The sequence below is a fragment of the Lissotriton helveticus genome, chromosome 3_2, assembly GCF_964261635.1.
Source record: "Lissotriton helveticus chromosome 3_2, aLisHel1.1, whole genome shotgun sequence".
NCBI lineage: Eukaryota > Metazoa > Chordata > Amphibia > Caudata > Salamandridae > Lissotriton > Lissotriton helveticus.
Window position 1 is genome coordinate 344,474,179 of NC_136062.1, and position 19,788 is coordinate 344,493,966.

The 19,788-nt window shown below is 45.5% G+C and overlaps 1 long non-coding RNA gene across 5 annotated transcripts in view; it reads left to right on the top strand.

The window, feature by feature from the left end:
• The first annotated feature begins 2,910 nt into the window (after positions 1 to 2,910).
• LOC144825996 (uncharacterized) overlaps positions 2,911 to 19,788 on the top strand; it is a 38,199-nt gene continuing 21,321 nt past the window's right edge. For all 5 annotated transcript variants that reach the window (XR_013609663.1, XR_013609664.1, XR_013609665.1 and 2 more), the window contains exons 1-2: positions 2,911 to 3,748; positions 3,831 to 4,018. This is a non-coding gene — a long non-coding RNA (uncharacterized LOC144825996). The remainder of the gene's footprint in view (positions 3,749 to 3,830; positions 4,019 to 19,788) is intronic.

Consider the following 19,788-nt stretch of genomic DNA (forward strand, 5'->3'; position numbering starts at 1 on the left):
GTTTCATTGGGACCCCCATGTAAATACTTCTACAATTCCTTTTGTGCCTGTACCTTGCTGAATGTCTGCATTCTCTTCTCCTGAAATACGCCTACCCCCTCGGGGGGAGGCACCCTATGAGTGGGAGATGGAGTTATAACAGGACAACCATCAGCCTCCTCATTTACCACCCCACTCATATTTTACCCCTGATCAACCTCATCTTGCTGCTCAGATAGTACAGAAAATCTATTTTCCAGCTGTAGGGGCACAGAAGATGAGGTGCCCTCGTTTCCACCACTTGTACGGTATCGTGATGTGCTCCATTATTTTAAAATATGAGCTAAGGGATGGGGGGGGGGGGGGGTTGTGAGAGCATGTGACACCATTGGGCCACACCACTTAGGTTACCCTCCAGATTTTACCCCGTTTGTCTTAGGAGAAACTGGGACCACTTCCCTTTCCCTCTGCCCTTTAATTCTTCCTCCTCTCCCTCTAGCCTCAGGAATCTAGCGCAGCAAGCATCTGCTCTTGCTTTGTAGGATTTCCCCCCCCATTACATGAGGTTATCTCCACCATGGCAGTCCCTCAGTTATCACATCCGTTGTCTGGTCTATCCTCCTCCCTCTGTAAACCAGTACTTACTTCCATGTTAGTTATGGCAGAGAAAACACCTTCTCCTCCCACTTTCTTCATACCCTCAACTGAGATCGATACCACTGGGGGGGCCCTTTTCCATCTGCTTCCACGATCCTTGGACCAATGCCTTTATTGGGCTTCCCCTCCGGCCCCACACAGACTGCTCTCTTCACTTCGCCGGATCTCCTCCTGTACACTCCAACCGAGAACCTGCTCCTCCTCGCCGTCACGTCCCACGCTGCTCCCCCTCTCAGGCTCCCTGTTTCCCGTACTGATGCTGCCCCCTCTGACCCGGAACCCAGCCAACAACAATACAGCACACCTCCTCTTCCAACGGACCGCGGCTCTGCGCCAGGTTCCTCTGTATTCCTCTGTATCTGCTTTTTTGGTTATCGGTCTCTGGTAAGCCAAACTCTCCTTTTTTCAAATTATTCCGTAGCAGGGAAGATTGGGGGAGGCTGACACTTAAACTGCAAAAGGTAGTGTCCTGTCCACACACAAATCACTGATTCCCCCCACAGGTAGCCTGGCATACAGGACTGGGTTGAAAGGGATCCTTGCGCATTTCAGAGATTTGCTATGAAGTCACCAGCTACATCAAAAGCACTGGGTCTCTGATCCCCTGAAATCAGACACTTCTGGATCTTGAACTGAACCTCTTTCAGAAGGACTGCTTTTCTTGAAGCACTGCTTTTCTGATTGTTGCCCTATTGTCTGCAGCTGCCTGGCTCTGCTGAAGGAGAGCTGGACTGTGCCTTCCCTCCAAGTGATCTCTAATGGTTTGGTGACTTGCCTACTGTTTTCTAGCAGAACTCTCAGGTAGTTCGACAACATTGGTTCTACAGCCTGCGCCGCTCATTCTATAACGCATTGCCTTCACTTCAGCAAAGCTCGACGATGGCCAAGTGACCCAACTGCGTGGAGAAGACCAAAGCATCAAGCTCTCAGCGTCAACGCTTTGCTCCATCCAAGTTCCTTTTCAGCAGGCCCTGCATGCATCCTGTAGCCTGCCTGTCCTCCATCGCAGTTACACTGAACTTTGGATTTGCACCAGCCCTTCGTGACCTTCAGTAACCTTTTGGCTGCTAGCGACTTCTAATCACTAGTTTTGCATTTAATCTTAAAAAAATCATATCTCAACTTCTAAGGATTGGATTTTTGTTGTTTTTGTCTCATTTTGCTCAGGTAAATATTCTCTATTTTTCTCTATTTTCTCTATTTTTCTCACTAGTGTGGAGTCTTTTGTGTTGTATTCATTGTGCTACTGTGTGTGTGTGTGTATGTGTGTTTTTTTAGGTTTGGTAACTTTCGGAGGTAGGACTTCGAGGCAATGGTTTCTTAAGTGTATTAGAATGGTGACTATAACGTTATTAAAAAAGTATTTGAACAGATGGATATTGAATGCTTTCTTGCTTTTGTATACATAATGTGCAATTATTTCAATTATAATGAGTAGATCCATAGATCTTTTGAAAAAATCAGATTGACTTAAAAGTGGAATTATATGGCTAAGTTGTGGAAGTGGAATGCATCTTTACAGGAGTCTGTTTCTCCTCTAGCAAACCACTTTTTCTAATTCTCTTTGCAGATTTCCTACCCTACAACTCATAAGGAATCTTTATGATGATTCATGAAGTGCTAGATCACTGATACTAGGTGTCTTTGAGCCACAGAATTGGTCCGAGTTGTTAATAATTGCCAGACTCTCAAATTCTTGCCCATGCTTTGCTTCAGCTTGCTTGTTAAGAAGTGCAACTAACCACATATCATATTAAAGTAGAGGTTGCTGCTGTCAGGACTGAGCAGACTTTCTCTAAAGCAAGACTTTCTGGTCCGCTTTCAAGATAAAATAGGGTTACACATTTCTGCACTCTCCAATTAGATAGAGTTAAATGGTCGTAAGATTATTTTCAGACATTATAAAGAACTTCAGATGATCCGTATTATTTAGTAGTAGTTCTTTATTGAATAAACCAGCACAGACTCCAGGAACAGCTGGAGCGAAAACAACGTTAGCACAGAAGCGTGATCAGCTGTCAACTGTCAACGGAACAGTGACAGCTGATGTCATCACAGATGAAACGGTGTCCCCACAGGAACATCGTAAAAGCAACTTAGCCTACGGTGTCCGTGCACGGACACACTTACTCATATCACAACAGACATGTAAAGGATTCAGGCATTTATCAGTGTGTGTAGATTCAATAGGGAGAACGCGTGCATGAAGGTTTGCGTTCTAGTGTTTCTACCCCTTCCTTGTAGGCTCAGCAGTATCATGCGCATGCAATTAGAATCCGCCGCACTTTAACTGCCGTGTTGCCTGAGGGAAGATGTTTATCCTGTCAGAGCTTCAAAGTATATTTCCTGTCAGCGCTTTTAAGTATATTCAAACTCTGTTTCTATGAGGAATTGATCGCTCACATTTTGGAGTTTCCTGTGAGGGTCAATTCGCTCGTTGCAGCTGAAGCAGGTACCTTTCAGTATTTAATTTCCCAGCTCTATTCCTGGCTCCTGTGCCTGCGCATTCAAACAAGGTAATTCTCTCATTATTTAAGCGTTTCCCATTCCTTGGAAGTCGCTTGTCTAAGTGTTTGAACTTGCTATTTGCGCAGACTTTTGACTTTATTCAATAACAAGATATACCTTAGACAAAGACTGTAGAATCATTGTGGGGTATCTTGTGACTTTGTGAAGGCTTCTCAATTCTGTCTTTTGAGCATCATAAAAGTAAATCAGCCAACTTAAGCGCAATAAGGACAAAGACATGCAATCAACTAATTGTACAGCTAATACTAAAACATTCAATCTACTAATGGCGCAGAAGTGACAAAGACTTTCAACTATTTAGAGCGCAGCAGTGACAGAGACATTTCCAAAGGTTGTTTAGTCTTCAAATTTCAACAAGTAAATATAAATATATATATTCGTACTTACCATCAGCTCTCAGCAGTGTCGTTAATACCGGAAGGATCTTCTGAAAATATAAGAACAGGCTTCATAAAATATTGGTTGCTTATTTACTGGGAAGAAGGTACAAGATCGTACTAGAACTATTTTCATTTCCTAATTCTCGTTCATCACTTCAAATACAACCAGTAATAGAGAGAGGCAAAATTCCACACATATTCAGGTAACCAAATGTTTTAGTGTAAGGCACATATAGAGTTCATTTAGATATTTAGTACTGTAGTAATTCTTGCTTGTTGTTACAGGTGCATGAATTCGTTCAGGGAGTTACCAGTAAAGTCACCGGTGTGGCAATCTCTCTTTGTTTCCCATTCCCCTTTCCCTCTCGTTTCTGAGTTCAGAGATTCTTCTGGATTAGAGGCGTTGGAGAGTTGGGAAACATTCTTCGAGGTAGAACTTCAGCCCTTCAGCTCCTGTGGAATCACTAGACCAGGTACGGAATCTTGACAGCTGCAGGCCATTATGGTATTTTCAATGAGGAAGATAGTGCTCTGGTGGTTTTATCAAGAATTTGATTTACCTAACTCTGCTAAAGTAGTATGCCCCAACATTAATGGTATACGAGATTATAGCTAGAAGGGGAGCTCTACATGATAGATGTGCAGGTGCTGATAGTATTAGACATGTAATCTTAGCTAATTGTGGTCAGTCATAGCTGCTAAACTTATCTGCCATTTTGTACTTGCTACCTGAGTGGCCCTGCATGCCTGGGGTTAGCAAGACACAATAAAGATAGGAAACACTGCCACTTGTGCCAGTGGTAATGTTTGCTATCAGGAGTGAAGCATATATGTCCAGCTGGCATCTGGGTACTGAAGATTTTGAAAATTAACTAAAAACCAATGCACAGTGAGGTAGGGAGGGTGACTGTTTTCAAGAGACTGAAAATCCCCTGGAAATGATGGTCAGCACAATGAGGGGCTCAATAAGTGTGGTCTGAGTAGCATAGCAGATCCAGCACGTGAAGCTGAAATAATGTACTGCTAATTCTTACACATATCAGAGGATACATTTATTTGGGTTCAGAATTTTTTATTTCACTAGAGAGAGCATTCATAAGTTCTAATATTTTTTGGTTGCATGGGTCTGTGGGGTTATTAGAATTGGAGAAAGGGATTTTGCTTCTTTGCCGCCCAATGAAAGTTGCTACTCAGTTGAATCGATCTATGTTGCAAGGATGATGGAAAAGGATTCTGATGAATCCAGTATGGTGGGCCTAGTACAATAGTAATGGTGCTTAGATACTTTTAAAGAAGACTGATGGAAGATCGTAAGGAGTGATGATGAGTGTAAGGTTATTTGTTTTAAAATGTGTGGTGAAGAAGTCAGGATATTTTTAATGTGCTTGTAGTATATTTTAGAGTGAATGCATTCTTGTGTGGAGGAAAGTTCAAATCACCAAGCAAACACTCTGGTAAGATATAAAAAAAATCTTAACTCACAAACTGCTCTGTCTCTTTTACCGTAACATTTTAATAATTATTGTTTGAGCTCCCCTCTTTTAGCCACAGTCAGCTGATAAATGTCCCTCCTTCTACGACTGTATGTAGTCCGATAGGCTAATGCATCTGCTGCTGAGTGACAGCCTGGGTGCATACTCTCTTTTAAATGTCCACTTGAAGAGTGGATTTTAAAGCTCGAGCTTGCTGCCAAAGTCAAGAGTTCAAATTTTACATGTTTGTTCTTTGCCTTTTGCTTTTCTGCCCAGGCCCACTCTTTCTTTCCCATGTGTTGCAGTCCATTTTGACTTCTATGACCTTGCCCATAGGCAGTCACCTGGGCCTCAGCACTGTTCATCTTACCCTCTGTTTATGTGGTCATTCTCTCCACATGAGACTGCCTTCTCCCCTGCTGCCGGCCATCCTCCCTTTTCATATTCTCCACCTGCTAAGTGCCACCCCATATATTTCACTATTGTCTCCATCCCCATGCATGCACTTCTCTGCTCCTCCTATACTTTACCACTACAAATGTAGATCAAAACAACGTACCAAAGTGACATAAAAGCAGTGACTGTCAAGGAGATGTCACAATTAATCGTAGATGGTAGTGTTAGACCTGTCAGCCTTAGGGTGGTCTCCCCCCAAAACATTTTGCCTTCAAACCTCCTATTTTTGCAGATCTTATTTTTGTTGGCCTTAGGACTATTATCCACTGCTAATTAGTGCTAAAGTGCTTACGCTCTCTTTTTAATCATGGTGCAATTGGCTTACACACAATTACCATATGTGATTTATTTGTAAATCCATAGTAAAGTGGTACTGAATGTACCCAGGGCCTGTAATTTAAATGCTACTAGTGGGCCTTCAGCAGTGATTTGCCACCCTCTTACTTAGCCCTTTAAACATGTCACATGCCTGCCTTTGCAGCCTGGGTGTGCAGTTTTTAACTGCCATTTCCACTTGGCAAACAAAAACATTCCTTTTCCAGGCCTAAACTTCATTTTCAATACATTTAAGTAACCCCTATTTTAGGCCCTACTCAGCCCTTAGAGTAAGATGCAGTGTATTTAAAATGTTGGAAACATCCTGGTAGTGAAAAACTCTCAAATTTGTTTTTCATTACTGCAAGGCCTATCTCTCCCATAGGATAACTCAGGGTTAACTTATTACATTTATTAAACGATAACTTTCAATTGGGAGCAGAGAGACAGGTCAGATATTATATCTGAATTGTAATTTAAAACCCTGTTTAATGATAATGCTTGTTTTAAGTCACAATTCTGAATATACCATTTTGATAAATTTGGCATTTTTTAGCACTAACCATTTGGTGCCTGCATCTTGCGCCTGGGTCACATGACTTGGTGTAGCTGGCTCTTGAGCTTTGTTTATTCCCCCAGACAGTGAGAAAAAGGGAAGATAGGTGTTGCAAGATGGCTCACTCTGACTAAATGAGGGGGTGCCGCTGTCATCTACCACACTTGCACATCACAAAGGCTTTACCTAAGCACGCTCTCAAAGGGTTTATCACTAGTGTTTTGTGTTCCCACACAAACTGGAGCCAGGGCAGGGAGGAAGGTGATAACTGACACCTCAGGGGGCTGGAATCACAAGAGGAACACCTCCTCTCTCAAACAAGCTAAGATGCCACTGGCTACGCAAATGGATGCCTACCCTTCCCCTACACCCAACTACCTGTCACCCCACGGACAGAACTCATTCGCTATAACTTTCCCCCACAGACTCTCTAATAGAACAAAAAAACACTATAAACACAGAGTGATTAGACAACACCCCGAAACACTAGTCGTAGATACATACCACTGCTCATCTAGAGGGCAGCGTAAAATGGACTTCATCTTCTACACTGACAGACCTGACCACTGGATCAACATCCTCAACTCACACCTCCTTGTCTCCAAAACCACCATCACAGCCCATAGCCGCAAACTAACGATCTCTCTCCCGAAACACGAGACCCTTACCAGCAGCATCTCCATAACCATTTTCGAGAATGGCACCATCCTGGTACAGGCAAAAAATGAGAACCTGGAGTTCTTTGACTCCCTCTTCCTCTCATTGAAGAAGGCAACATTAGTTAACACACTCCACGGGTGCCCCCCCACCCGGGGGGCCGCCAACAACCATCAAGACATTGTAACTCGCCCGCGCCCCCTCCCCGCCCCTGCTGACCAATGACTCCTATCGCCACTCGTCCTCCCCGATGAAGGCTCCACCCACCGTCCAACCCTGCCCCCCCATCAATCATAGCCATCCTCCCAGAGAGGAGTCCTTCCCCCAATAACAACTGCTCCACAGCCCCCCATTTACCAGCCCTAATGCAGCTTGACACTCGACCAGAGACAGCTCCCCCCTTCCCCTGAAACGTCTAATGACTCCTACCGCCACTCGCCCACCCCCTTTTCCCCGAGCCCAGCCCCCGCCGACCAATGACTCCTACCGCCACTCGTCCTCCCAGAACAAGGCTCCACCCACCGCCCAACCCTGCCCCCCATCAATCCTAGCCATCCTCCCAGAGAGGAGCCCTTCTCCCAATCCCAACTGCTCCGCAGCCCCCCTCTACGAGCCCTAATGAAGCTTGACACTTGACCAGAGACAGCTTCCCCCCACCCCTGAACCTTATTAGAAATAGCAATCCGACTAGCTCGCCCACCATCATCAAACAAGACTGGACCGCTCCCTTCCCCTCAGCGCATAGCACCACACATTTCCCCCTTCTCATGCCCACAGATAATTTAACACAATGCCTCAACCTTCTTGAAGCTCAGCTCGAAACATTGGTACGAGGCCTGAACGCAACCCTATCCTCCCTAGCTAAAATCCAAATGCCCACCCAACATTCAGCAGCCCCTCCAATCCCCTCCCAACACAGAAGGAGTCAAACTCCTTCCCCTAACCTCCATGGACTCCTGCCTCCCCCAGATCCCACCTGTCAGCCATTAAACCAAGGACCAAGATCCAAGCTGACAGACCAAGAAGAACTAAACCCATCCTCTCCACTCAGGAAGTGACCACACTCGCCTCATCATATGATCACCCCGCAAACCCCTACCCCAATTCCGCACATCCCTCTCAGAAAGCGATACCACTTGCCTTAGCACAGGCCCCCGTTGAACTCCTCTCCCAAATTCATAATTCAAGTAATTATAGGAGTTGGAAGGGAACATCCCCCCTAGAGTCCCTAAAACCCCAGCTCACCTAACCTCCCTACCTAAAGCCCAACCCAGTAAGTCGGGGTCCGTAAAAGAACCTCCCATTAAATGCATGCTCATCAACAGCAGATCTGCTTCCAAATATGCAACAGAATTAGCAGAAGCTATCCTCTCCCATAACCTAGATGTAGCTTTCATCACTAAACCTGGCTAAACACCCTGTCCTACCCCAACATGGGCATACTGGTGCCGCCTGGATTTACAATAAGCCACAAAGATAGACATGAGCAGAGAGGCGTAGAGCTCATCATGCCTTTGTAGCTCCTTTGAATGCCTGTAAGTCAACATCAAGTAATGCAAGAACAGATCGTTACTTTGCCATCTCATGTACCACCCAGCAGGCCATTCTAACGAATTCGGAGTGCACCACTCTGACCTGATCATCTAGTGCGCACCCAGCAACACCAAAAGCTTAATTCTGGGCGACCTCAACATAAATTGGAATGAAACAAAAAATCCGCTCATTCAGTCTCTTAACAGCCTCCTACTATAAAACGAGCTGACCCAACACTTTTCCATATCAACCAGCTGGCCCTAACCCAACCCCCTAAAAAGGCCCCTCCCAAATGGGTCAGTAACACAGCTCAAGTCCCTCTGGCCAATCTAGAAGAATGGCTAAGCACGCTCCTCCCTAGCACGATGGAGCACCTTTCAACTACCGAACTCACCTCTCTCTACCACTCCAACATGACTCTCACACTAGACCACCTGGCTCACTTGAAACTAAAAAAAAACAGAAGCACCCCCTCCAGGTCCTGGTTCACCACCGACATCAATGAAGAAAGAAGACATCTTAGAACCTTAGAAAGAATATGGAGGAACGATCCCTCCACCTGTCACCGTGATCAACTCAAGGCAGCTCGAAGAAACTACAATAAGCACAAGAATAAAAAGTCAGCTTTATTCTGCTCCGCATTAGACAACGCAAAAAAACGCCCCAAAGAACTCTTTAATATCATTAGGATCCAAACCAACGACTTCCGACATAGTGGCATCGAAAGAACAATGCAACAAATTTGCCATCTTTTTCAATGAAAAAATCGCCAAGATCGATCTCTCTCTCAGCACAAATCCCTCCCCTCCCATGGAGATCAAGATGCCGGCAATTAAAGCCAGCGCCCCCGTGAATCCACCTAATCATTGGTCCTCCTTCACCCCCAACCAGGAAGCAGAGATAGTCAACCTTATCGCCAATGCTAAACCCTCATCCCACTCCCTAGATCACCTTCCCACAAGCCTGCCTAAAGACCTGAAGTTCTTCTTAGCACCAATATGGTGAAAGATCATTAATAGCTCACTGAGCTCGGGAATGATTCCAGACTGCCTCAAAGTAGGCCAAGTTACGCCGCTACTAAAAAAAACAGGCTAGACACTGGGGATATGAACAACTTTAGACTCATATCGAACCTACCCCTTTTATCTAAAATTCTGGAAAGATGTGTTCTTCCACAGCTAACCCAACACTTGGAGAACATCAAGCTACTAGACCCACACCAATCGGGATTCAGAAAGGGTTGCAGCACCAAAACCGCAATCCTTAATGTCATAGACGATCTACACAAGTCACTTGACTCAGGCCAATGCTGCCATCTCATTCTCCTAGACTTATCGGCCACTTTCGATACAGTTGATCACACCTTGCTCCTCAAAGTCCTCCAGAAAAGAGCAGGTATTGAAATGACGGTCCTAAACTGGTTCTCCTCCATACTACACAACCGCTTGCAAAGAATTAAAATCAAAAACTTTGATTCTGACCCCTTCCCGTCAACAGAGGTCTTCCACAAGGGTCAGTACTCTCCCCCCAACTTTTCAACATCTACATGGAACCCCTCGCCACACTACTCAGGAATTCCAACATCCCCTTCCATCTAAATGCGGATGGTACACAGCTTTATCTGGAAACCTCCTCCATTGATGACATTCACAGACTAAATGTCACGCTCAAAGAGGTCCAACAATGGCTCACAATGAACCACCTTAAACTTAATCAAGAGAAAACAGAAGTACTCCTCATCTCCAAAAGAGACGAGAACCCCCAAATCGTAGAATGGCTCATAGCAATTGACACCCTCAATGGCGCCCTCACACCAACGGACTCGGTGAAATCTCTAGGCACCACCCTGGACCCTAAACTAGACATGAAAAAAGAAATCTCAAGATCCGCTAAAAGTGTGTTTCTCAATCTGAAACTTCTATACAAAATAAAACCCTTCCTTCCCTCGAAAGACCTTCAACAGGCCACCCAAGCACTGGTGCTCTCCAGAATTGACCATGGAATCGCAGCCTTGACCGGGACAGCAAAATCTCACCTAGGTCCCCTGAAAACTACCTTCAATGCTGCAGCAAGAATGGTCACAGGAACTAAGAAATTCGACCACATCTCTCCCGCACTCAAGAAACTTAATTGACTCCCAATTGAACTGCCAGCTAGCTTCCGAACTGCATGCCTCACACATAAAGCCCTACACACTGGCAAACTAGAATACCTGGCCACCAAAGTAAAAAGGGCCAGCCAGTCCAGGAATCTCAGAAGTTCCAACACGCTACTACTCAGTCCGTTGAAATCTCGGAAACACAACACCGCAACTAAATCTTTTGCGGGAAATGCACCTAAGATTTGGAACCCCATCCCCCCCACATCAGAACGATCACCTCTTTCCCAAAAATCAAGATACTACTCAAAGCCCTATTCCTAGAGCGCTTTCGATCTTAACGAGATGATCATAAGTAACTCTGGAAATAGTTCAACACCATACCATAACCTCGTTGTGATCTAAAACAGTCGTCACACAACTAAAATCACCGGGATTTCCCGTCAGACCTCGGCTGGATCGATAGACACCCCACGCACTGTCAGCAAGGTAACCTCTCCACAGGAAACTCCTCAGCCACGATCCTCTTGTTCGACCACAAGATCTGTATTATATATATATGTCTATAATGCTCATAAGTATGTAAGTTGCGTATTTTGTCTATGCCGATAATGCTCATAATTGGACATGCTGTGAAGCGCTATGATACCTTCGGGTCCAGCTAGTGCTATACAAAACTTCTAAATAAATAAATAAATAAATACATTCTAGAACTTTCTCCTACTTCAAAATGGGCACCAGAAATAAAGATTGGATCTCAGATTCCAACTCTTCAGTATGCATCTGGGCCTGTGAAAGACTCAGAAGAAGGACTGCTGTGCTAATTTTCTGCAAGAAAGACTGCTACTCTGCTACTCTGCTGTGCTGCCATGCTGCCTTAGTGAGAAGAACAGGACCTACATCATGACCCAGGACCACCAGATTGACTCCAAGAGCAGGTTGACTGGTCTCCTGATGAGAAGCCTCTGGAACAGAACAGGCTTCCTACATCTTGAACCCAGTAACCTCATAACTGGTGTCACCCAGGTCCTGTACCTTTAGAAGTGGGCCTGTAGTAGCTTTACCAGTCCAGTGGTGGACCCAGCAAAACCAACGCAGTGCAATGCATTGCCACCCAAAACTCAGCATTGGACGCTTAGTATGACGCAATGCCTCAAAGGAACTCTTCAAAGGAACTGCAGTGTGATGTATCCCTGATGCAGGACTTTTCATCGCAGCCCACAGCCTCATCAGAATTTCTGCTGCATGATGCATTCTCGATGCAGGCGTTGACATTGTTAGCCCTTTGTTGACGGTGTCTTCAACGATGACACAGAGCTCCACATTACAAGCCAGCCAACTTCTTTGGAGCCAGATTGTGCGCGGCACATCTTCGACACAATATTTTGCATCGAAGGTGATGTAGGGCTTTACTTTCTGCCTCGTGGCTTCCTGGAACTGCCACTGCATGAAGCATCTCCCCAGCAGGACCCCGTATCACCTCCGCTGCGCAACGCATCCTCAACGTGGGATCTCACATGACTCTGCGAAAAGGATTTTATGTACTTTGTTGAGTGACCTAAATGGTTCCCTGTAGCTGGCCGGTGTCAATTGTGTTCGGCCTAAATTTGTCACTTTGTCCTGGTCTGGCACAACCAGATAATCACAGTTGGCGCTTTGTGGTTTTTGGCCCTATTTTCCCTTAAAACTTTACAATTGCACATCTCTGGTTCTACTGATTGGATTTTTTTGAGTTATTTTTCTAAATTGCTGTGGTATTTTTTTGTACTATGTTTCACTTCATTACTATGTGGATGGCTGCAGAAATACTTTACATATTGACTCTTGGTTAGCTAGAGTGTTGAGCACAGGTTCATTTGGGGTTTACTTGTGACTTCACCCTCACAAGGATTGTCTTTTTTGATAAGAAGGGTTTCACCCTCCTCAACCAGTAACCCAATTTTTTACAGTGAGAAAGACTGAGGAGGAATTGGAAGTACAGTTCAGAGTGGATTAGAAATCAAGGTAAATAGGCTCAATTGTGGTGAAAAACACCACGTCTAGAGGGTGAAGCACAACATACCAATGAAAGGGCCAGGACTGGCAAGGATCGAGAAGCACATTTCAATGTTGATTGCTTCTCTGGAGATAAGGCTGAACACCTAGAGAACATTAATGAGCTTCGTCACACATAAAGTTAGTACCTGCACATGCAAAAAGAGTGGGATTCTGTCTCTAACAGCATCTGTCCTCTTGTAGAGTGCAGCTCCTACACAGATAGAGCTGTGCTCCAGCACAGATACAGCTTTCACCCAGGTTAAGCTCTCACATGACCTGTCTTTATGAGGAAGTGAGGAGGAGAATTCGGGAGTGAGCATAAGCGTGAGACAGAAAGTACTGAGAGAAGAAATTGTGAAGCGAGATAGTTAGAGAGACAAGACAGATAATAGTGATATAGAAGACAGCAAAAGAGTGAGAAAGGGGTAAGAGTGGAGAAAGCAGAACATTACTAAATGTGACTGAAATGGGAAAGAAGAGATAAGGACTGTGAAAAGGGAGACAGGAGAGTGAGTAATGAGTGAACAAGCAGCAAAACCATGATGTTAGGGCAGGCTTTGAGCAGCACATTTTACCTTTTCCTTTTTTGGTCCCTTCTTCACCAGACGTCTGGCAGTCACCTTGGTATTGGGCAATGTTGGTACTGGCAGTAGATATTGCAGGTACTAGCCTCCAAAAAACCATCTTGGATACCAGTATTTATGTTTATTTTTTACAATTGGAGCACTTAGCCAGCTACAACATGCAACAGGCAAATCATGGCAGCTAAAACATGCAACAGGCAAATCATGACATTGGCTGCAACCTAGCACAAGAATAGGTATTGAGTATGTAACAGCAGCAGAAGAAAGGGCATAGGGTGCCTTCAAACAGAGGAAAAACAAAAAGGACAGCAATTATGATATCTACCCTCGACTGCAGAAAATGAAGAACTCGAGCACCAGTAGAAATGTGAGTGTCTTTTACATTTCAGGTACAGATGAGACAGCAACAGTGAAAGCTTCTCTTCTAGAACAGACACAACTAAAGAGACAGTAGTACAAGCTTCACTTATTATTAGAATATGTATATCCAGGGCAGCAGCAATGTAATTTTCACTACATATGGAAACCCTCCAGTACAAGCATTCCTTAACCACAAAACAGGTACTACTTGACCGCAACAAACATATGTCCTCTGCAGTAGGAAGTTAGAGTGCAAGTTCAACCTCTATGTAGAACAAACACAACATGGCAGCTGTAGTGGAAACTCTTATTCCCCACAGAATATGGACAGTTCAGGATGTAGGCTACAAACAGTTCTCTGGAGCAGGTGCTAGGTCTATAGAGTTGGGTGTAAGGGTTATTTTGTTAGTGCTGCTGCCACTCTCACTTAGGTGGCATTTTAAAAATATACATGAAGTTACACTCTTATACTTCAGAGGTTGTAAGAGATGCTTCTGTCATATCGTGGAGCTACTGAAACTGTTACACTCACTCTTACTGTTACCACAAACCCAGCTTTTGTTATATCCTAGAGCTTATCTGATTTCAGTGAGCCATTCTTTAAGTGCCTTTAGGTCTTACTGTTGCCCTTCCCTACAACTCCTGCTTCAGTTACTGCACCCAACTGCTGCTCGTATCATATCCTATCAGTACTTGCTTTTGTCATTCGGAGTACTACTGTCAGTAAATATAACCCTTGCAAGTTGTTAGACTTGGGCCTTTCTACAGGGTTATCCTCAAATGTTTTGGTTTTACCCCCCCCCCGTCTTCCGAAGTTAGTTTTTGTTGTTATTAGGACTCTGTCCTGCTTTGTACTCCCAAATAATTGAAATACAGCACTCCCACACGGAGGCACGCACAGAGCAAAGCAAGAAAACACTTGGAAAGGGGTTTCCCTCACATAAAATAAGGCACATCAAAAGACAACACTCTCTAACAGAAAGGCTTTCACAGATATCAAACGAAACAATATGTAAATATATATATATTACCTACTGGCCGCCAGTAGGTAGCTATAGTTAGAACTCAGAGCGTCCGCCTCCCGCCCTTCTGATCCTAGGCCACCAACATCATATGCGGCGTCCTACAGGGTTCATCCCTCACCCCGACGCTGTTCAACGTCTACATGGCCTCCTATGGCAAAAGTGGCCCGCCAACATGACGTCAACATCATCTCCTATGCCGACGACACCCAGCTCATCCTCTCCCAGACCAAGGACCCGCACACCACCAAACCCAACCTCCATGAGGGAATGAAGGCCGTCGCCGTCTGGATGCAGAACAGCCGTCTGAAGCTGAACTTGGACAAGACGGAGGGACTCATCCTCGGGCCCACCCCCTCAGCCTGGGATGACTCCTGGTGGCCGACCACACTGGGAACAGCACCGACACCCACTGACCATGCACACAACCTAGGATTCATCCTCAACTCCTCCATCTCCTCCATCTCTATTTCTAAAAAGGTCCTCGCCGTCTCCTCCTCCTGCTACATTACCCTCCACATGCTCCGCCTTATCTACAAGTGGATCCCGACCGAAACAAGAAGAACGATGACACAGGCCCTCGTCAGCAGCAGACTGGAGTACCGCAACACACTCTATGCAGGAATCCTAGCCAAACACCTACGACGACTACAATGCAACCAAAACGCCTCCGCCCAACTGATCTTCAACGTCCCGCGCCGCAGCCACATCACCCCCCACCTGAGAGACTTACACTGGCTCCCCATCGACTAGAGTCCGATACCCTCGGGTCTGGCCAGCGCTATAGAAAACTCCAAAAATAATAAAATAAATAATTAAAATAATAGAGTATCACCTTCAAGCTCCTCACCCACGCACACAAAGCACTCCACAACGCCGGACCAGCCTACCTAAACAGCAGACTCAACTTCTACACCCCGACCCGCCAGCTCCGCTCCGCCAACCTCGCCCTTGCCGTTGTCCCCCGCATCCAACAAACAACCTCCGGCGGCAGATCCTTCTCCTGCCTCGCCGCCAAGACCTGGAACACCCTCCCTACCCACCTACGGCAGACCTAAGACCTACTCGCCTTCAGAAGACTCCTCAAGACCTGGCTCTTCGAGCAGTAGCGGCACCCCCTCCCCTCAGCGCCTTGAGACCCTCACGGGTAAGTAACACGCTTTACAAGTACTCTGATTGATTGATTAATTTCCATAGAAAATTTTTTTTTGATTTGCTAATAACTTTGGCGTCGTTTGACGAATCTTCCTGAAATTCTCTCCAAAAAAGTCTGTCCAGTTCAGCTCCTATCCTGAAAGTTAGGGGGTGAAACTTGAAGCGGGGGCTGGGAAAAAAGGGGGGTCCCAAAACTCGTTTTTTCCATGTTACTTTCCAGGAAATTTTGTAATGAGCTACAGCCCAAACTGCTGAACGGAATTATGTCAAATTTGAGAAAAAGGTAGAGCTTGGTTCAGAACGCAACCTTTTTTTTAAATGGTGTAATTCCGTTCAGTAGTTTTCTGAGAAATTCAAAAAATAAGAGTCAAAAATCAATTTCCCATAGGAAACTTTGGTCAAGACTACAGCCGAAACTACTGAACGGAATAACCCAAATTTGGCAGAAAAGTAGTGCTTGGGTCAGAAAGCGACCTTTTTTTAAATTGTGTAAATCCATTCGGTAGTTGCTGAGAAATAAGAAAAATAAAAGGTTTAAAACAAGAGAAAGGGGCAGGGTAGAAACACCCTGACCACCTATGCCTGCTTAGGGGGTCTTAGAAGGACCCAGAGGGCCCTAAAAGGTATTTAAAAAAAAAAGAAATTGGCGGAATTCGCGCTTGAGTCGCACGTTTTAATTTAATGAGGCCCTTGGGTTGGCTAGGTTCCGGGGGCTCGCAGGGGTTGCGTGGGCCTGCTGTGGTCCGCGCAGTCCCGGGGCTTCACTAATGTTGGGAGGGAGGTTGCGCGGACCCCCTCCTGGAGGCCTGGATGTGCTTATATCTTTGGCGTCTTTTGACGAATCTTTATGAAATTATCCAAAAAGCTTCTCTTTTTTTGATTAGGTCCTATATTGAAAGTTTGGGGGTGAATGGTGTAGGAGGGGCTGAGAAAAAAGGGGGTCCCAAAACATGTTTTCTCCATCCAGTTTTGATACAAAACTTTACAGAAGACTACAGGTGAAACTGCCGAACGGAATTACGGCATATTTGGAAGGGAGAAAGGTGATAATCCAGAAAGCACGCTTTTGTTTAAATGGTGTAAATGTGTTGAGTAGTTTTTGAGAAATATACATTTTTACAGATATCGTTATTTGAGAATTCTGACATGTGATTGGCTGAGGGGTTACAGGCACGAGCATGCGGTTCATTGGCTGTGAACTGTTGAAACCAGGAGGTGTTGGTAGCCATTTTGTGATTTACTCCATCAGCTCGCATGTCTCCGTGTAGAAGCCATCGGGTCCGCAGTTTTACCTCTGCAAGGCAACACTGGCATCAGTGTGCGATGTGCCTTTCACGCTGCCCCTCCTCATATCACTAGGTCAATGCGATGGCTTCAGAAGTCCGTTTGTCGGCTCCCACCTCTCTATGTTTGCAAGCTAGTACGCTGCTGTGGGGCACAGATGTCCCTTAGCGAGACTGGGTGCGAACTGTTGATAAGTCAGTCACACTATATCAGCATTGAAAAGCCATTTTGTGATTGAGTCTGTCAGCTCTCATCTGTCCGAGGCAACTTTGAAAACATACCAGAGCTCTCTCTGTGAGAGATACCCCTTTCACGCTGCTTCTCCCCACATCAGCAGGTAAGACACCCTGTTCCCATATCACCAGCATACCCCCAACAACCTTATTGGGCCCGCAAGTCTCACTCTGCGAACCACTGGTGGCTTGCAGGTGTTCTGGTGGGACTTCTAAGGGCTGCAGGTGTATCAGGGAAGCCAAGATTGGAAATATACTGCAGGTCTCTCTGTGTGAGATATCCCCTACACGCTCCCTCTGCCCAACATCACCACTTTACAGCTATGCCTTTAGAAGCCAGTGCGTTGGCTTGCAGCTCTCTACCTTTGCGAGCTAGTATGCTGCTGCGCCTCTACCTCTGCAAGCTAGTACGCTGCTGTCCGTTTGGTAGCGGACGGCCCGTAGTTCTTCCTCTGTGAGTGGAGCCTTCGGGCCGCAGCTGTCCCTCTGTGAGCCTGGGTGCGAACTGTTGATAAGTCACACTATATGAGCATTGAAAAGCCATTTTGTGATTCAGTACGTCAGTTCGCATCTGTCTGAGGCAACCCTGAAAACATACCAGAGCCCTGTCTGAGCGAGATAGCCCCTTCTGAGCGAGATACCCCTTTCACTCTCCGCATCAGCAGGTAACGCACCCTCTTCCCACATCACCAGCATACCCTCAACGTCCTTAATGGGCCCGCAAGTCTCCTGTGCGAACCACTGGTGGGCTCACAGGTGTTCCGTTGGGACTTCTCGGGGCTGCAGTTGTATCTGTGAAGCCAAGACTGGAAATATACTGCAGGTCTCTATCTGCGAGATACCCTCTTCACGCTCCCTCTGCCCGACATCACCACTTCGCAGCTATGCCTCTAGAGCCAGTGCGTCGTCTCGCAGCTCTCTTTCTTTGCGAGCTAGAACGCTACTGTGCCTCTACCTCTGCGAGCTAGTACGCTGCTGTTCCTTTGGGAGTGGACGGCTCATAGTGCTCCCTGTGTGAGTCGAGCCTAGGGGCTGCAGCTGTCCCTCTGCAAGCATGGGTGCAAACTGGTGATACGTCACACTATATGAGCATTGAAAAGCCATTTTGTGATTCAGTACGTCATTTCTCGCATCTCTCCAAGGCAATTCTGAAAACATACTGTAGGTCTCTGTGTGAGAGATACCCCTTTCACGCTGTCTCTCCCTACAACATCAGGTAACGCACTCTCTCCCCCCATCACCAGCATACTCTCAACAACGTTCTTGAACCCGCAAGTCTCCTTCTGCGAAGCAGCTCCTTGTCCGCCATCCCCGCTCACCCCCCACAGACAAATGTGACAGGAACGCTTTTAAATCTTGAGCTTAAGAAATTGGCTGGTGTTGTAGTTTATTAAAAAAAAGATACTTGTGAGGTTGGACAAATAAAAATCTTAGTTATGTATGGATTTACATATAAAATGTGTTATTAAAACAAAACAACAACAAATACAACTATACGTGTAAAACATTTTAATAAAAAAACCAACAACAAAACTATGTACACCGTGTCATTCCTCAACAATTTGTGAATCACAGCCTGCAAGTAAAAGACAAGATAAGATGGTACGTCATGCGTCCAGCAAAGGAGAGAGAAATAGAGGTAAAGAGAGGAAGAGTGAGATACAAGCAAGAAAGAAAGAGAAAAACAGTGTGAGAGAGAGGAAGACAGAGAAAGAAAGAGTAAGACAGAGAAAGAGTGAGAGAGAGAAAGACAGATATACAAGGAAGAGAGAAACAATTGTGAGAGAGAAGAGAAGAAGAGAGAAAGAGTGAGAGAGGAAGAGAGAGATAAAGAGTGAGAGAGAGGAAGAGAAAGAGAGAGGGAGAAAGAGTGAAACAGTGCGAGAGATGAAGAAAGAGGGAGAGATGGAGAAAGTGAGGGAGAGGAAGAGAGTGAGAGAGAAAGAGTGAGAGAGAGGAAGGGAGAGAAAGAGTAAGTGAAACAAAGAAAGATAGATACAAGGAAGAGAGAAAGAGAGAAACAGTGTGAGAGAGAGGATGAGAGAGAGAAACAGTGTGAGGGAGAGGAAGAGACAGAGGCTCATATTATCAATAAAGTGGCGAAGAGAGGCGTTAGCCGTCTTGGCTTTACACCTCTCTTAGTCACTTCGGAAACGCTAGGCTGCACTATATTACCAAGGCAATGGTGCAGCCTAGCGTTTCCTCTTGCGATGACGATAGGTTTTACAAGTTACCGCCAGCGCAGGTGACTGCGAGGAGGGAAGGTTTATTTATGTAGAAGAAGGAGTTCTTTCCTGCACATAAACAAACCTTAAATGCCATTGTGTAACTTACATGTGTGCTGCTTCATGCAGCACACATGTAAGTAACAAATTGGCATTTTTAAAAAGAGATTTGTTTATGTATAGGAAGGGACACCTTCCCGTACATAAAGACACCTTAGCATTTTGCTTTTTCCATGTGTGCTGCATAAGGCACGCC